The sequence below is a fragment of the Chiloscyllium plagiosum genome, unplaced genomic scaffold, assembly GCF_037043375.1.
Source record: "Chiloscyllium plagiosum isolate Xiang-an unplaced genomic scaffold, Cpla_swu_hap1 HiC_scaffold_27, whole genome shotgun sequence".
In the NCBI taxonomy this organism is placed as follows: Eukaryota; Metazoa; Chordata; class Chondrichthyes; order Orectolobiformes; family Hemiscylliidae; genus Chiloscyllium; species Chiloscyllium plagiosum.
In genome coordinates, this window is record NW_028270165.1 from 84,368,628 (window position 1) to 84,385,940 (window position 17,313).

The following is a 17,313-nucleotide window of genomic DNA, read 5'->3' on the forward strand; positions in this document are numbered from 1 at the left end:
TCTGCAGAAACCCTAGCCACATTACTTTACATTAAAGACATCTGTGAAATGATTTCCAGATAACTCAACCCTCTCAGCATTAAACAACGGCTAGTGAACCTTAAATACCCTATACAAACAACCCGCAAACGAATGTTATTTACAAAATACCATACAAGGAAATACATGAACTCTGCCGCACAGTTCTCTGTGGCAAGAAATGCTGGGATGAGATAAGGAAGATTTTTTCAGCCAAAACGAATCGGCACTAACTGGACAGCCATTTAAAATCAACGCTGTCAGGCCAGGATGGAAGACCGGAAGGGATAAGCAGTGTTCTTATTTCCTGAAGATTTACAAAGCTGAGACTGGGTTTTGGCGTTTCTTCCCTTTCCACTCCCAGGAGCCGCAGTGGTTGGGGCGGTGAGTTGGGGAAAGTGAAATGTGCCCGTGAGCAGCGTGTGGGGCTCTTTCAGCTTCCCCTCCTCTGACAGCGCTGTGACGTGACTCTGATGTTCTCAGGGACACTTACTGACGCGAGACAGTCAAAAGAGTCTCGTTCCTGCAGATCAGGAATTCAAACCGTATGCCGGCTTCAGGACAATGAGAAAGATTAATTGGGGTGTGTGAAGAAGCTGTGAGCTGCATTTCAAACATGTAGGTGGAGTCACATGCGTCATCCATTGCGCCCCTGGCACTGTGCGGACCTGACGCCGCCATGCTGCAGAGTTCTGACGTTATACGGACATGCACAGCAATGGGAACATTCACAAGGTGAACAGCCAAAGATAATCACCATCACTGCTTCCCTTCCATCGACCCAACTTTGTGAAGCAGTATCTTTCACTGGCAAATAAAACACCTTTGTCCTCAGGTGCCTGCCTCATTTCGACCACGACTTCACGCCCCTCACTGTTCTAGTCTCATTTCCAAACACTTGGCTCATATCCTCAAAAGCAGCTCTGGGGATATCTGCTTGTTCCACCCTGACAGGCAGTGGGTTGCAGATTCCCGATCAGTCCCAATGTGATTGAAATATTTAAACCCCTCCACTGATTTGCATCTTTAAAAATCCGTGAAACAATCTCCCTTTCTTTCTGACGACAGTTCTCAACTGTAGTCGGCAGGGTTCACACCTGCGTGGGGAACCCGCAATGGATTTCATGTCCATCGCATTCACCACTCTGCCCACCAATACAGAACCACACTGACAGCTTCATTTCGCAGGTCTCTCTGCCCGTGGAGCTGAGAAAGAGTAAATCATTGCAGAGTTTGTTTGAATCCAATCACTTCACAGTTTTCGAAAGGGTTAAATATCTGCAAATGGCGATTCTGGGTGCTTCATCCCGAAAGATGAAATGGACGTTCAGTTAAAAGCAAAACCAGAAATTGCAGGAGCAACTCAGCAGGTCAGGCAGCATCTGTAGAAAGAGAATCAGAGACATTTCAGAACTTTTTTTACCTCATCCAGGAACATCCAAAACTACTGAGTTGCTCCAGCAGTTTCGCTTTCTGTCTCGGACTGTCAGCATCCGCATTCCTTTACGTTAGAAATTCAATCAATTCAGAAACCCCTTTGTGCTTCCTCAGTGGAAAAGATTTCCGTTTGGGAAACATTTTCCTGACACCATTCAAAACGCGCATCTTTGCAGCCAAGAAAGCAGTAGGAGCGTGAACAGCAAACGCCCCGTCTCCGGGTGGTCTCGAACCACCAACCTTCCGGTTAACAGCCGAACGCGCTGACCAATTGCGCCACAGAGACAGGTCCGCCCAGCGCCCGCACAGTCTCGTTGAGGAAGCTACTATTCAATTAACAATTTAACCTTCCCGCCCAGAATTACCATTGTCTTCTATCAGTTCAAACACGGCGAATACTGCAGAAAGCCAACGGGTCGAGCTGCATCCGTGGAAAGGTAAACAGAGCCGACGTTTTGAGTGTGCTACCGTTTTTGTTCAGAACTCAGTGTTTTGCCTCTTCCCGAAGTTGGTCCAGGTCTGTATCTCAATTGGCAAACACATGGCAAGTGCAGTGCCGCAATGTGAAGTTATCGCCTTGGCTGTTTAAAAAAAAAGCAGTGCATTGTTTAAATGGTGATATATTGGAATGTGGAGAAAGTGAGGACTAGAGGTGAAAGTCGAAAAATGTGGCACTGGAAAAGCAGAACAGGTCAGGCAGCATCTGAGGAGCAGGACAGTGAACGTTTCGGGCACAAGCCCTTCATCAGGAATGATGTGTGGATGTATAAAGGGGTGTCAGAGTCCCTCCATTCCAGTCAATGCCAGTTGTCGGGCAGATGCAGCAGGCAATGAGCGAGGCAAGTGGTATATTACGAAGAGGAATTCAGTTCAGAAGTGGGGTCATTGAACATATTCAAGGGTAAATTCATCTGAGTTTTGAACAACAAAGAAGTGGATTGTTATGGGGGGAGGTAAGAAAATGGTTTTATGACCAGTACAGGTCAGTCACAGAGTATGACAGCACTGAACAGACCCTTCATCCAACTCCTCCATGCTGAGTATGTTCTCAAACTAAACTCGTCCCACCTACCAGTGTTTGCCCATAAACCTTCGAACCTTTCATATTCATGTACTTATCCAAACGTTGTAACTCTGCGTGTATAAAATCATGAGGGGTATGGATAGGATAAATAGACAAAGTCTTTTTCCCTGGGGTGGGGGAGTCCAGTACGAGAGGGCATGGGTTTAGCATTAGAGGGGAAAGATACAAAAGAGATCTAAGGGGCAACGTTTTCACGCAGAGGATTGTACGTTTATTGAATGAACTGCCAGAGGAAGTGGTGAAGTCTAGTACGATTGCAACATTTAAAAGGCATTTGGTTAGGTGTATGAATAGGAAGGGTTTGGAGGGATATGGGGCCGTGCGCTGTCAGGTGGGACTAGATTGTTTTGGGATAGTTGGTCGGCATGGACAAGTTGGACCAAACAGTCTGTTTCTGTGCTGTACATCTCTATGACTCTATGACTTCTTCTGGACATTCATTCTGCACTCAGGCCACTCTCTTAAAAAACGATCCTTGTCCTGTCTTTATAAAATCTTTCTCTACTCACCTCAAAATATTTGCTCCCTGATCCTGAAAACCCCAGCTGAGGGAAAGGACACCTGCTGTTCACCTCATCCGTATCCCTCATGATTTTATAATCCTCTATATGCAGTGTGTAGTGGCTCATTGAAATAATGTCCTGATGCAGCTTCGTTTGTGGGTGTTGGGATGATTGCTTCTGTGGTTAAGCACTTGGTTTGCGTGTGTTGTTTTTCTGTAGACGCTAGTTTGAAGTTCACTGTTGAGTGTTCGCTCTACTGTGACATCTAAGAATGGCACTTTGTTGTTGTTCTCCTCCTCTTCAAACCAGGAGCCCCCCTCAGGCCATAGTCTCACTACTTGGAATACCAATATACAGACTAGTCAAAGGCCTCCACTGAAGACTAGAACACCAAGTCGAAGATTCACGCCACTCCATTTATTCCATCCAAGAATTCCTGAACACCAAAGACACTAAGTTAGAAGAGGATGGAATAATGATGTCCTTTGACATAACAGCCCTGTTCACATCCATGAACATCAACGTGGCCAAAGAAAACTGGAGACACTACTCGAAGAACCAAAGACACAAATACAGCACCAACTTCATCAGCAAAGATAGCACTATCCAGCTCGTGGAACTGTGCCTTAACCACCCACTTCATATTCAGTAACAAGCCTCAAACAAATCAACGAAACACCCATGAAACCACAAGTATCAGGATTCCTAGCAGAAGCAATAATGCAGTCTCAAACCAACAGCCCTTCCAACGATCCAAACCAAACTTTGTGTCCGCCACAGTGATGACACTTTTGTCATCAAAAAATGAAGTAAATTAGAGGAAACCTACAACACCATCAACAATATCCTTACTGGCATAAAATTCACAAAAGAGGAGAACAACAACAAAGTGCCATTCCTAGATGTCACAGTAGAGCGAGCAGTCAATGGTAAATTCAAAACAGCGTCGACAGGAAAACAACACACACGAATCAAGTACTTAGCTACAGAAGCAATGATCCCTACACATAAAAACAAGCTGAATCAGGACACTATTTCAACGAGGCACGACACACTGCAGTAGCCAGTAACGACGAAGGCCAATGAGGAACGATACAGCGCATTTAAGGAGAATGGGTAGGCAAACGATTCACAGAGAAACACTTCCCTGACCGGGAATCGAACCCGGGCCGCAGCGGTGAAAGCGCCGAATCCTAACCACTAGACCACCAGGGAGACAGCAGTGCCACCTCACAGCTCTAATGTAAATTGCTTCCCTGCCCGGAAATCGAACCTGGGCCACGATCGTGAGAAGGCTTCCACCAATGTCATTGCTTGTATCCATTGCTCCCGATGCGGTCTCCTCTACATTGGGGAGACTGGAGACTCCTCGCAGTGTCAAGTCACAGCGCTTGAGGGAACATCTCCACGACACCCGCAGCAATCAACCCCATCACCCTCCGGCCCAACATTTCAACCCCCCTCCCACTCTGCCGAGAACATGCAGGTCCTGGGCCTCCTCCATCGCCGCTCACTCCCCACCCGATGCCTGAAGGAAGCACGCCCACCTTTCGCCTCGGATAAATTCAACCCCAGGACATCAATGTGGACTTCACCAGTTTCCTCATTTCCCCTCCCCCCACCTTACCTCAGTTCCAATCTTCCAGCTCAGCGCTGTCCTCATGACCTGTCCTACCTGCCAATCTCCCTTCTCAACTGTTCGCTCCACCCTCCTCTCTGACCTGTCACCTCCATCCCCACCCCCATTCACCTATTGTACTCTTTGCTACCTTCGGCCCAGCACCCCCCAATTTATCTCGCCATCCCTGGAAGCGTCCTGCCTCTATTCCTGATGAAGGGCTTAAGCCCGAAATGTCGATTTTCCTGCTCCTCGGAAGCTGTCTGACCTGCTGTGCCTTTCCAGTACCACTCTGATCTAAACTCTGGTTTCCAGCATCTGCAGTCCCCACTTTTGCCTACCCAATAAACCCAGTGTGACGATTTCACATCAACAAACTGACACTAGCAGACACAACGTCTGCAGAAACCCTAGCCACATTACTTTACATTAAAGACATCTGTGAAATGATTTCCAGATAACTCAACCCTCTCAGCATTAAACAACGGCTAGTGAACCTTAAATACCCTATACAAACAACCCGCAAACGAATGTTATTTACAAAATACCATACAAGGAAATACATGAACTCTGCCGCACAGTTCTCTGTGGCAAGAAATGCTGGGATGAGATAAGGAAGATTTTTTCAGCCAAAACGAATCGGCACTAACTGGACAGCCATTTAAAATCAACGCTGTCAGGCCAGGATGGAAGACCGGAAGGGATAAGCAGTGTTCTTATTTTTTTCCTGAAGATTTACAAAGCTGAGACTGGGTTTTGGCGTTTCTTCCCTTTCCACTCCCAGGAGCCGCAGTGGTTGGGGCGGTGAGTTGGGGAAAGTGAAATGTGCCCGTGAGCAGCGTGTGGGGCTCTTTCAGCTTCCCCTCCTCTGACAGCGCTGTGACGTGACTCTGATGTTCTCAGGGACACTTACTGACGCGAGACAGTCAAAAGAGTCTCGTTCCTGCAGATCAGGAATTCAAACCGTATGCCGGCTTCAGGACAATGAGAAAGATTAATTGGGGTGTGTGAAGAAGCTGTGAGCTGCATTTCAAACAGGTAGGTGGAGTCACATGCGTCATCCATTGCGCCCCTGGCACTGTGCGGACCTGACGCCGCCATGCTGCAGAGTTCTGACGTTATACGGACATGCACAGCAATGGGAACATTCACAAGGTGAACAGCCAAAGATAATCACCATCACTGCTTCCCTTCCATCGACCCAACTTTGTGAAGCAGTATCTTTCACTGGCAAATAAAACACCTTTGTCCTCAGGTGCCTGCCTCATTTCGACCACGACTTCACGCCCCTCACTGTTCTAGTCTCATTTCCAAACACTTGGCTCATATCCTCAAAAGCAGCTCTGGGGATATCTGCTTGTTCCACCCTGACAGGCAGTGGGTTGCAGATTCCCGATCAGTCCCAATGTGATTGAAATATTTAAACCCCTCCACTGATTTGCATCTTTAAAAATCCGTGAAACAATCTCCCTTTCTTTCTGACGACAGTTCTCAACTGTAGTCGGCAGGGTTCACACCTGCGTGGGGAACCCGCAATGGATTTCATGTCCATCGCATTCACCACTCTGCCCACCAATACAGAACCACACTGACAGCTTCATTTCGCAGGTCTCTCTGCCCGTGGAGCTGAGAAAGAGTAAATCATTGCAGAGTTTGTTTGAATCCAATCACTTCACAGTTTTCGAAAGGGTTAAATATCTGCAAATGGCGATTCTGGGTGCTTCATCCCGAAAGATGAAATGGACGTTCAGTTAAAAGCAAAACCAGAAATTGCAGGAGCAACTCAGCAGGTCAGGCAGCATCTGTAGAAAGAGAATCAGAGACATTTCAGAACTTTTTTTTACCTCATCCAGGAACATCCAAAACTACTGAGTTGCTCCAGCAGTTTCGCTTTCTGTCTCGGACTGTCAGCATCCGCATTCCTTTACGTTAGAAATTCAATCAATTCAGAAACCCCTTTGTGCTTCCTCAGTGGAAAAGATTTCCGTTTGGGAAACATTTTCCTGACACCATTCAAAACGCGCATCTTTGCAGCCAAGAAAGCAGTAGGAGCGTGAACAGCAAACGCCCCGTCTCCGGGTGGTCTCGAACCACCAACCTTCCGGTTAACAGCCGAACGCGCTGACCAATTGCGCCACAGAGACAGGTCCGCCCAGCGCCCGCACAGTCTCGTTGAGGAAGCTACTATTCAATTAACAATTTAACCTTCCCGCCCAGAATTACCATTGTCTTCTATCAGATCAAACACGGCGAATACTGCAGAAAGCCAACGGGTCGAGCTGCATCCGTGGAAAGGTAAACAGAGCCGACGTTTTGAGTGTGCTACCGTTTTTGTTCAGAACTCAGTGTTTTGCCTCTTCCCGAAGTTGGTCCAGGTCTGTATCTCAATTGGCAAACACATGGCAAGTGCAGTGCCGCAATGTGTTGTTATAGCCTTGGCTGTTTAAAAAAAAAGCAGTGCATTGTTTAAATGGTGATATATTGGAATGTGGAGAAAGTGAGGACTAGAGGTGAAAGTCGAAAAATGTGGCACTGGAAAAGCAGAACAGGTCAGGCAGCATCTGAGGAGCAGGACAGTGAACGTTTCGGGCACAAGCCCTTCATCAGGAATGATGTGTGGATGTATAAAGGGGTGTCAGAGTCCCTCCATTCCAGTCAATGCCAGTTGTCGGGCAGATGCAGCAGGCAATGAGCGAGGCAAGTGGTATATTACGAAGAGGAATTCAGTTCAGAAGTGGGGTCATTGAACATATTCAAGGGTAAATTCATCTGAGTTTTGAACAACAAAGAAGTGGATTGTTATGGGGGGAGGTAAGAAAATGGTTTTAAGACCAGTACAGGTCAGTCACAGAGTATGACAGCACTGAACAGACCCTTCATCCAACTCGTCCATGCTGAGTATGTTCTCAAACTAAACTCGTCCCACCTACCAGTGTTTGCCCATAAACCTTCGAACCTTTCATATTCATGTACTTATCCAAACGTTGTAACTCTGCGTGTATAAAATCATGAGGGGTATGGATAGGATAAATAGACAAAGTCTTTTTCCCTGGGGTGGGGGAGTCCAGTACGAGAGGGCATGGGTTTAGCATTAGAGGGGAAAGATACAAAAGAGATCTAAGGGGCAACGTTTTCACGCAGAGGATTGTACGTTTATTGAATGAACTGCCAGAGGAAGTGGTGAAGTCTAGTACGATTGCAACATTTAAAAGGCATTTGGTTAGGTGTATGAATAGGAAGGGTTTGGAGGGATATGGGGCCGTGCGCTGTCAGGTGGGACTAGATTGTTTTGGGATAGTTGGTCGGCATGGACAAGTTGGACCAAACAGTCTGTTTCTGTGCTGTACATCTCTATGACTCTATGACTTCTTCTGGACATTCATTCTGCACTCAGGCCACTCTCTTAAAAAACGATCCTTGTCCTGTCTTTATAAAATCTTTCTCTACTCACCTCAAAATATTTGCTCCCTGATCCTGAAAACCCCAGCTGAGGGAAAGGACACCTGCTGTTCACCTCATCCGTATCCCTCATGATTTTATAATCCTCTATATGCAGTGTGTAGTGGCTCATTGAAATAATGTCCTGATGCAGCTTCGTTTGTGGGTGTTGGGATGATTGCTTCTGTGGTTAAGCACTTGGTTTGCGTGTGTTGTTTTTCTGTAGACGCTAGTTTGAAGTTCACTGTTGAGTGTTCGCTCTACTGTGACATCTAAGAATGGCACTTTGTTGTTGTTCTCCTCCTCTTCAAACCAGGAGCCCCCCTCAGGCCATAGTCTCACTACTTGGAATACCAATATACAGACTAGTCAAAGGCCTCCACTGAAGACTAGAACACCAAGTCGAAGATTCACGCCACTCCATTTATTCCATCCAAGAATTCCTGAACACCAAAGACACTCAGTTAGAAGAGGATGGAATAATGATGTCCTTTGACATAACAGCCCTGTTCACATCCATGAACATCAACGTGGCCAAAGAAAACTGGAGACACTACTCGAAGAACCAAAGACACAAATACAGCACCAACTTCATCAGCAAAGATAGCACTATCCAGCTCGTGGAACTGTGCCTTAACCACCCACTTCATATTCAGTAACAAGCCTCAAACAAATCAACGAAACACCCATGAAACCACAAGTATCAGGATTCCTAGCAGAAGCAATAATGCAGTCTCAAACCAACAGCCCTTCCAACGATCCAAACCAAACTTTGTGTCCGCCACAGTGATGACACTTTTGTCATCAAAAAATGAAGTAAATTAGAGGAAACCTACAACACCATCAACAATATCCTTACTGGCATAAAATTCACAAAAGAGGAGAACAACAACAAAGTGCCATTCCTAGATGTCACAGTAGAGCGAGCAGTCAATGGTAAATTCAAAACAGCGTCGACAGGAAAACAACACACACGAATCAAGTACTTAGCTACAGAAGCAATGATCCCTACACATAAAAACAAGCTGAATCAGGACACTATTTCAACGAGGCACGACACACTGCAGTAGCCAGTAACGACGAAGGCCAATAAGGAACGATACAGCGCATTTAAGGAGAATGGGTAGGCAAACGATTCACAGAGAAACACTTCCCTGACCGGGAATCGAACCCGGGCCGCAGCGGTGAAAGCGCCGAATCCTAACCACTAGACCACCAGGGAGACAGCAGCGCCACCTCACAGCTCTAATGTAAATTGCTTCCCTGCCCGGAAATCGAACCTGGGCCACGATCGTGAGAAGGCTTCCACCAATGTCATTGCTTGTATCCATTGCTCCCGATGCGGTCTCCTCTACATTGGGGAGACTGGAGACTCCTCGCAGTGTCAAGTCACAGCGCTTGAGGGAACATCTCCACGACACCCGCAGCAATCAACCCCATCACCCTCCGGCCCAACATTTCAACCCCCCTCCCACTCTGCCGAGAACATGCAGGTCCTGGGCCTCCTCCATCGCCGCTCACTCCCCACCCGATGCCTGAAGGAAGCACGCCCACCTTTCGCCTCGGATAAATTCAACCCCAGGACATCAATGTGGACTTCACCAGTTTCCTCATTTCCCCTCCCCCCACCTTACCTCAGTTCCAATCTTCCAGCTCAGCGCTGTCATCATGACCTGTCCTACCTGCCAATCTCCCTTCTCAACTGTTCGCTCCACCCTCCTCTCTGACCTGTCACCTCCATCCCCACCCCCATTCACCTATTGTACTCTTTGCTACCTTCGGCCCAGCACCCCCCAATTTATCTCGCCATCCCTGGAAGCGTCCTGCCTCTATTCCTGATGAAGGGCTTAAGCCCGAAATGTCGATTTTCCTGCTCCTCGGAAGCTGTCTGACCTGCTGTGCCTTTCCAGTACCACTCTGATCTAAACTCTGGTTTCCAGCATCTGCAGTCCCCACTTTTGCCTACCCAATAAACCCAGTGTGACGATTTCACATCAACAAACTGACACTAGCAGACACAACGTCTGCAGAAACCCTAGCCACATTACTTTACATTAAAGACATCTGTGAAATGATTTCCAGATAACTCAACCCTCTCAGCATTAAACAACGGCTAGTGAACCTTAAATACCCTATACAAACAACCCGCAAACGAATGTTATTTACAAAATACCATACAAGGAAATACATGAACTCTGCCGCACAGTTCTCTGTGGCAAGAAATGCTGGGATGAGATAAGGAAGATTTTTTCAGCCAAAACGAATCGGCACTAACTGGACAGCCATTTAAAATCAACGCTGTCAGGCCAGGATGGAAGACCGGAAGGGATAATCAGTTTTCTTATTTCCTGAAGATTTACAAAGCTGAGACTGGGTTTTGGCGTTTCTTCCCTTTCCACTCCCAGGAGCCGCAGTGGTTGGGGCGGTGAGTTGGGGAAAGTGAAATGTGCCCGTGAGCAGCGTGTGGGGCTCTTTCAGCTTCCCCTCCTCTGACAGCGCTGTGACGTGACTCTGATGTTCTCAGGGACACTTACTGACGCGAGACAGTGAAAAGAGTCTCGTTCCTGCAGATCAGGAATTCAAACCGTATGCCGGCTTCAGGACAATGAGAAAGATTAATTGGGGTGTGTGAAGAAGCTGTGAGCTGCATTTCAAACATGTAGGTGGAGTCACATGCGTCATCCATTGCGCCCCTGGCACTGTGCGGACCTGACGCCGCCATGCTGCAGAGTTCTGACGTTATACGGACATGCACAGCAATGGGAACATTCACAAGGTGAACAGCCAAAGATAATCACCATCACTGCTTCCCTTCCATCGACCCAACTTTGTGAAGCAGTATCTTTCACTGGCAAATAAAACACCTTTGTCCTCAGGTGCCTGCCTCATTTCGACCACGACTTCACGCCCCTCACTGTTCTAGTCTCATTTCCAAACACTTGGCTCATATCCTCAAAAGCAGCTCTGGGGATATCTGCTTGTTCCACCCTGACAGGCAGTGGGTTGCAGATTCCCGATCAGTCCCAATGTGATTGAAATATTTAAACCCCTCCACTGATTTGCATCTTTAAAAATCCGTGAAACAATCTCCCTTTCTTTCTGACGACAGTTCTCAACTGTAGTCGGCAGGGTTCACACCTGCGTGGGGAACCCGCAATGGATTTCATGTCCATCGCATTCACCACTCTGCCCACCAATACAGAACCACACTGACAGCTTCATTTCGCAGGTCTCTCTGCCCGTGGAGCTGAGAAAGAGTAAATCATTGCAGAGTTTGTTTGAATCCAATCACTTCACAGTTTTCGAAAGGGTTAAATATCTGCAAATGGCGATTCTGGGTGCTTCATCCCGAAAGATGAAATGGACGTTCAGTTAAAAGCAAAACCAGAAATTGCAGGAGCAACTCAGCAGGTCAGGCAGCATCTGTAGAAAGAGAATCAGAGACATTTCAGAACTTTTTTTACCTCATCCAGGAACATCCAAAACTACTGAGTTGCTCCAGCAGTTTCGCTTTCTGTCTCGGACTGTCAGCATCCGCATTCCTTTACGTTAGAAATTCAATCAATTCAGAAACCCCTTTGTGCTTCCTCAGTGGAAAAGATTTCCGTTTGGGAAACATTTTCCTGACACCATTCAAAACGCGCATCTTTGCAGCCAAGAAAGCAGTAGGAGCGTGAACAGCAAACGCCCCGTCTCCGGGTGGTCTCGAACCACCAACCTTCCGGTTAACAGCCGAACGCGCTGACCAATTGCGCCACAGAGACAGGTCCGCCCAGCGCCCGCACAGTCTCGTTGAGGAAGCTACTATTCAATTAACAATTTAACCTTCCCGCCCAGAATTACCATTGTCTTCTATCAGTTCAAACACGGCGAATACTGCAGAAAGCCAACGGGTCGAGCTGCATCCGTGGAAAGGTAAACAGAGCCGACGTTTTGAGTGTGCTACCGTTTTTGTTCAGAACTCAGTGTTTTGCCTCTTCCCGAAGTTGGTCCAGGTCTGTATCTCAATTGGCAAACACATGGCAAGTGCAGTGCCGCAATGTGAAGTTATAGCCTTGGCTGTTTAAAAAAAAGCAGTGCATTGTTTAAATGGTGATATATTGGAATGTGGAGAAAGTGAGGACTAGAGGTGAAAGTCGAAAAATGTGGCACTGGAAAAGCAGAACAGGTCAGGCAGCATCTGAGGAGCAGGACAGTGAACGTTTCGGGCACAAGCCCTTCATCAGGAATGATGTGTGGATGTATAAAGGGGTCTCAGAGTCCCTCCATTCCAGTCAATGCCAGTTGTCGGGCAGATGCAGCAGGCAATGAGCGAGGCAAGTGGTATATTACGAAGAGGAATTCAGTTCAGAAGTGGGGTCATTGAACATATTCAAGGGTAAATTCATCTGAGTTTTGAACAACAAAGAAGTGGATTGTTATGGGGGGAGGTAAGAAAATGGTTTTAAGACCAGTACAGGTCAGTCACAGAGTATGACAGCACTGAACAGACCCTTCATCCAACTCGTCCATGCTGAGTATGTTCTCAAACTAAACTCGTCCCACCTACCAGTGTTTGCCCATAAACCTTCGAACCTTTCATATTCATGTACTTATCCAAACGTTGTAACTCTGCGTGTATAAAATCATGAGGGGTATGGATAGGATAAATAGACAAAGTCTTTTTCCCTGGGGTGGGGGAGTCCAGTACGAGAGGGCATGGGTTTAGCATTAGAGGGGAAAGATACAAAAGAGATCTAAGGGGCAACGTTTTCACGCAGAGGATTGTACGTTTATTGAATGAACTGCCAGAGGAAGTGGTGAAGTCTAGTACGATTGCAACATTTAAAAGGCATTTGGTTAGGTGTATGAATAGGAAGGGTTTGGAGGGATATGGGGCCGTGCGCTGTCAGGTGGGACTAGATTGTTTTGGGATAGTTGGTCGGCATGGAAAAGTTGGACCAAACAGTCTGTTTCTGTGCTGTACATCTCTATGACTCTATGACTTCTTCTGGACATTCATTCTGCACTCAGGCCACTCTCTTAAAAAACGATCCTTGTCCTGTCTTTATAAAATCTTTCTCTACTCACCTCAAAATATTTGCTCCCTGATCCTGAAAACCCCAGCTGAGGGAAAGGACACCTGCTGTTCACCTCATCCGTATCCCTCATGATTTTATAATCCTCTATATGCAGTGTGTAGTGGCTCATTGAAATAATGTCCTGATGCAGCTTCGTTTGTGGGTGTTGGGATGATTGCTTCTGTGGTTAAGAACTTGGTTTGCGTGTGTTGTTTTTCTGTAGACGCTAGTTTGAAGTTCACTGTTGAGTGTTCGCTCTCTTGTGACATCTAACAATGGCACTTTGTTGTTGTTCTCCTCCTCTTCAAACCAGGAGCCCCCCTCAGGCCATAGTCTCACTACTTGGAATACCAATATACAGACAAGTCAAAGGCCTCCACTGAAGACTAGAACACCAAGTCGAAGATTCACGCCACTCCATTTATTCCATCCAAGAATTCCTGAACACCAAAGACACTAAGTTAGAAGAGGATGGAATAATGATGTCCTTTGACATAACAGCCCTGTTCACATCCATTAACATCAACGTGGCCAAAGAAAACTGGAGACACTACTCGAAGAACCAAAGACACAAATACAGCACCAACTTCATCAGCAAAGATAGCACTATCCAGCTCGTGGAACTGTGCCTTAACCACCCACTTCATATTCAGTAACAAGCCTCAAACAAATCAACGAAACACCCATGAAACCACAAGTATCAGGATTCCTAGCAGAAGCAATAATGCAGTCTCAAACCAACAGCCCTTCCAACGATCCAAACCAAACTTTGTGTCCGCCACAGTGATGACACTTTTGTCATCAAAAAATGAAGTAAATTAGAGGAAACCTACAACACCATCAACAATATCCTTACTGGCATAAAATTCACAAAAGAGGAGAACAACAACAAAGTGCCATTCCTAGATGTCACAGTAGAGCGAGCAGTCAATGGTAAATTCAAAACAGCGTCGACAGGAAAACAATACACACGAATCAAGTACTTAGCTACAGAAGCAATGATCCCTACACATAAAACCAAGCGGAATCAGGACACTATTTCAACGAGGCACGACACACTGCAGTAGCCAGTAACGACGAAGGCCAATAAGGAACTGTACAGCGCATTTAAGGAGAATGGGTAGGCAAACTATTCACAGAGAAACATTTCAATGACCGGGAATCGAACCCGGGCCGCAGCGGTGAAAGCGCCGAATCCTAACCACTAGACCACCAGGGAGACAGCAGTGCCACCTCACAGCTCTAATGTAAATTGCTTCCCTGCCCGGAAATCGAACCTGGGCCACGATCGTGAGAAGGCTTCCACCAATGTCATTGCTTGTATCCATTGCTCCCGATGCGGTCTCCTCTACATTGGGGAGACTGGAGACTCCTCGCAGTGTCAAGTCACAGCGCTTGAGGGAACATCTCCACGACACCCGCAGCAATCAACCCCATCACCCTCTGGCCCAACATTTCAACCCCCCTCCCACTCTGCCGAGAACATGCAGGTCCTGGGCCTCCTCCATCGCCGCTCACTCCCCACCCGATGCCTGAAGGAAGCACGCTCACCTTTCGCCTCGGATAAATTCAACCCCAGGACATCAATGTGGACTTCACCAGTTTCCTCATTTCCCCTCCCCCCACCTTACCTCAGTTCCAACCTTCCAGCTCAGCGCTGTCCTCATGACCTGTCCTACCTGCCAATCTCCCTTCTCAACTGTTCGCTCCACCCTCCTCTCTGACCTGTCACCTCCATCCCCACCCCCATTCACCTATTGTACTCTTTGCTACCTTCGGCCCAGCACCCCCCAATTTATCTCGCCATCCCTGGAAGCGTCCTGCCTCAATTCCTGATGAAGGGCTTAAGCCCGAAATGTCGATTTTCCTGCTCCTCGGAAGCTGTCTGACCTGCTGTGCCTTTCCAGTACCACTCTGCTCTAAACTCTGGTTTCCAGCATCTGCAGTCCCCACTTTTGCCTACCCAATAAACCCAGTGTGACGATTTCACATCAACAAACTGACACTAGCAGACACAACGTCTGCAGAAACCCTAGCCACATTACTTTACATTAAAGACATCTGTGAAATGATTTCCAGATAACTCAACCCTCTCAGCATTAAACAACGGCTAGTGAACCTTAAATACCCTATACAAACAACCCGCGAACGAATGTTATTTACAAAATACCATACAAGGAAATACATGAACTCTGCCGCACAGTTCTCTGTGGCAAGAAATGCTGGGATGAGATAAGGAAGATTTTTTCAGCCAAAACGAATCGGCACTAACTGGACAGCCATTTAAAATCAACGCTGTCAGGCCAGGATGGAAGACCGGAAGGGATAATCAGTTTTCTTATTTCCTGAAGATTTACAAAGCTGAGACTGGGTTTTGGTGTTTCTTCCCTTTCCACTCCCAGAAGCCGCAGTGGTTGGGGCGGTGAGTTGGGGAAAGTGAAATGTGCCCGTGAGCAGCGTGTGGGGCTCTTTCAGCTTCCCCTCCTCTGACAGCGCTGTGACGTGACTCTGATGTTCTCAGGGACACTTACTGACGCGAGACAGTGAAAAGAGTCTCGTTCCTGCAGATCAGGAATTCAAACCGTATGCCGGCTTCAGGACAATGAGAAAGATTAATTGGGGTGTGTGAAGAAGCTGTGAGCTGCATTTCAAACATGTAGGTGGAGTCACATGCGTCATCCATTGCGCCCCTGGCACTGTGCGGACCTGACGCCGCCATGCTGCAGAGTTCTGACGTTATACGGACATGCACAGCAATGGGAACATTCACAAGGTGAACAGCCAAAGATAATCACCATCACTGCTTCCCTTCCATCGACCCAACTTTGTGAAGCAGTATCTTTCACTGGCAAATAAAACACCTTTGTCCTCAGGTGCCTGCCTCATTTCGACCACGACTTCACGCCCCTCACTGTTCTAGTCTCATTTCCAAACACTTGGCTCATATCCTCAAAAGCAGCTCTGGGGATATCTGCTTGTTCCACCCTGACAGGCAGTGGGTTGCAGATTCCCGATCAGTCCCAACGTGATTGAAATATTTAAACCCCTCCACTGATTTGCATCTTTAAAAATCCGTGAAACAATCTCCCTTTCTTTCTGACGACAGTTCTCAACTGTAGTCGGCAGGGTTCACACCTGCGTGGGGAACCCGCAATGGATTTCATGTCCATCGCATTCACCACTCTGCCCACCAATACAGAACCATACTGACAGCTTCATTTCGCAGGTCTCTCTGCCCGTGGAGCTGAGAAAGAGTAAATCATTGCAGAGTTTGTTTGAATCCAATCACTTCACAGTTTTCGAAAGGGTTAAATATCTGCAAATGGCGATTCTGGGTGCTTCATCCCGAAAGATGAAATGGACGTTCAGTTAAAAGCAAAACCAGAAATTGCAGGAGCAACTCAGCAGGTCAGGCAGCATCTGTAGAAAGAGAATCAGAGACATTTCAGAACTTTTTTTACCTCATCCAGGAACATCAAAACTACTGAGTTGCTCCAGCAGTTTCGCTTTCTGTCTCGGACTGTCAGCATCCGCATTCCTTTACGTTAGAAATTCAATCAATTCAGAAACCCCTTTGTGCTTCCTCAGTGGAAAAGATTTCCGTTTGGGAAACATTTTCCTGACACCATTAAAAACGCGCATCTTTGCAGCCAAGAAAGCAGTAGGAGCGTGAACAGCAAACGCCCCGTCTCCGAGTGGTCTCGAACCACCAACCTTCCGGTTAACAGCCGAACGCGCTGACCAATTGCGCCACAGAGACAGGTCCGCCCAGCGCCCGCACAGTCTCGTTGAGGAAGCTACTATTCAATTAATAATTTAACCTTCCCACCCAGAATTACCATTGTCTTCTATCAGTTCAAACACGGCGAATACTGCAGAAAGCCAACGGGTCGAGCTGCATCCGTGGAAAGGTACACAGAGCCGACGTTTTGAGTGTGCTACCGTTTTTGTTCAGAACTCAGTGTTTTGCCTCTTCCCGAAGTTGGTCCAGGTCTGTATCTCAATTGGCAAACACATGGCAAGTGCAGTGCCGCAATGTGCAGTTATAGCCTTGGCTGTTTAAAAAAAAAAGCAGTGCATTGTTTAAATGGTGATATATTGGAATGTGGAGAAAGTGAGGACTAGAGGTGAAAGTCGAAAAATCTGGCACTGGAA

At 47.1% G+C, this 17,313-nt stretch overlaps 1 protein-coding gene and 5 non-coding genes across 6 annotated transcripts in view; all 6 read right to left on the bottom strand.

Moving 5' to 3' along the window:
• Nucleotides 1–17,313, bottom strand: part of LOC148144783 (uncharacterized) — a 93,311-nt gene that overhangs the window by 42,685 nt on the left and 33,313 nt on the right. The window lies entirely within an intron of this gene.
• On the bottom strand, nucleotides 1,668–1,741 carry trnan-guu (transfer RNA asparagine (anticodon GUU)). The gene has a single exon. It is a non-coding gene; the product is annotated as a tRNA-Asn (tRNA).
• On the bottom strand, nucleotides 4,186–4,257 carry trnae-uuc (transfer RNA glutamic acid (anticodon UUC)). The gene has a single exon. It is a non-coding gene; the product is annotated as a tRNA-Glu (tRNA).
• Nucleotides 6,731–6,804, bottom strand: trnan-guu (transfer RNA asparagine (anticodon GUU)). Its single transcript has one exon. It is a non-coding gene; the product is annotated as a tRNA-Asn (tRNA).
• On the bottom strand, nucleotides 9,249–9,320 carry trnae-uuc (transfer RNA glutamic acid (anticodon UUC)). The gene has a single exon. It is a non-coding gene; the product is annotated as a tRNA-Glu (tRNA).
• On the bottom strand, nucleotides 11,789–11,862 carry trnan-guu (transfer RNA asparagine (anticodon GUU)). Its single transcript has one exon. It is a non-coding gene; the product is annotated as a tRNA-Asn (tRNA).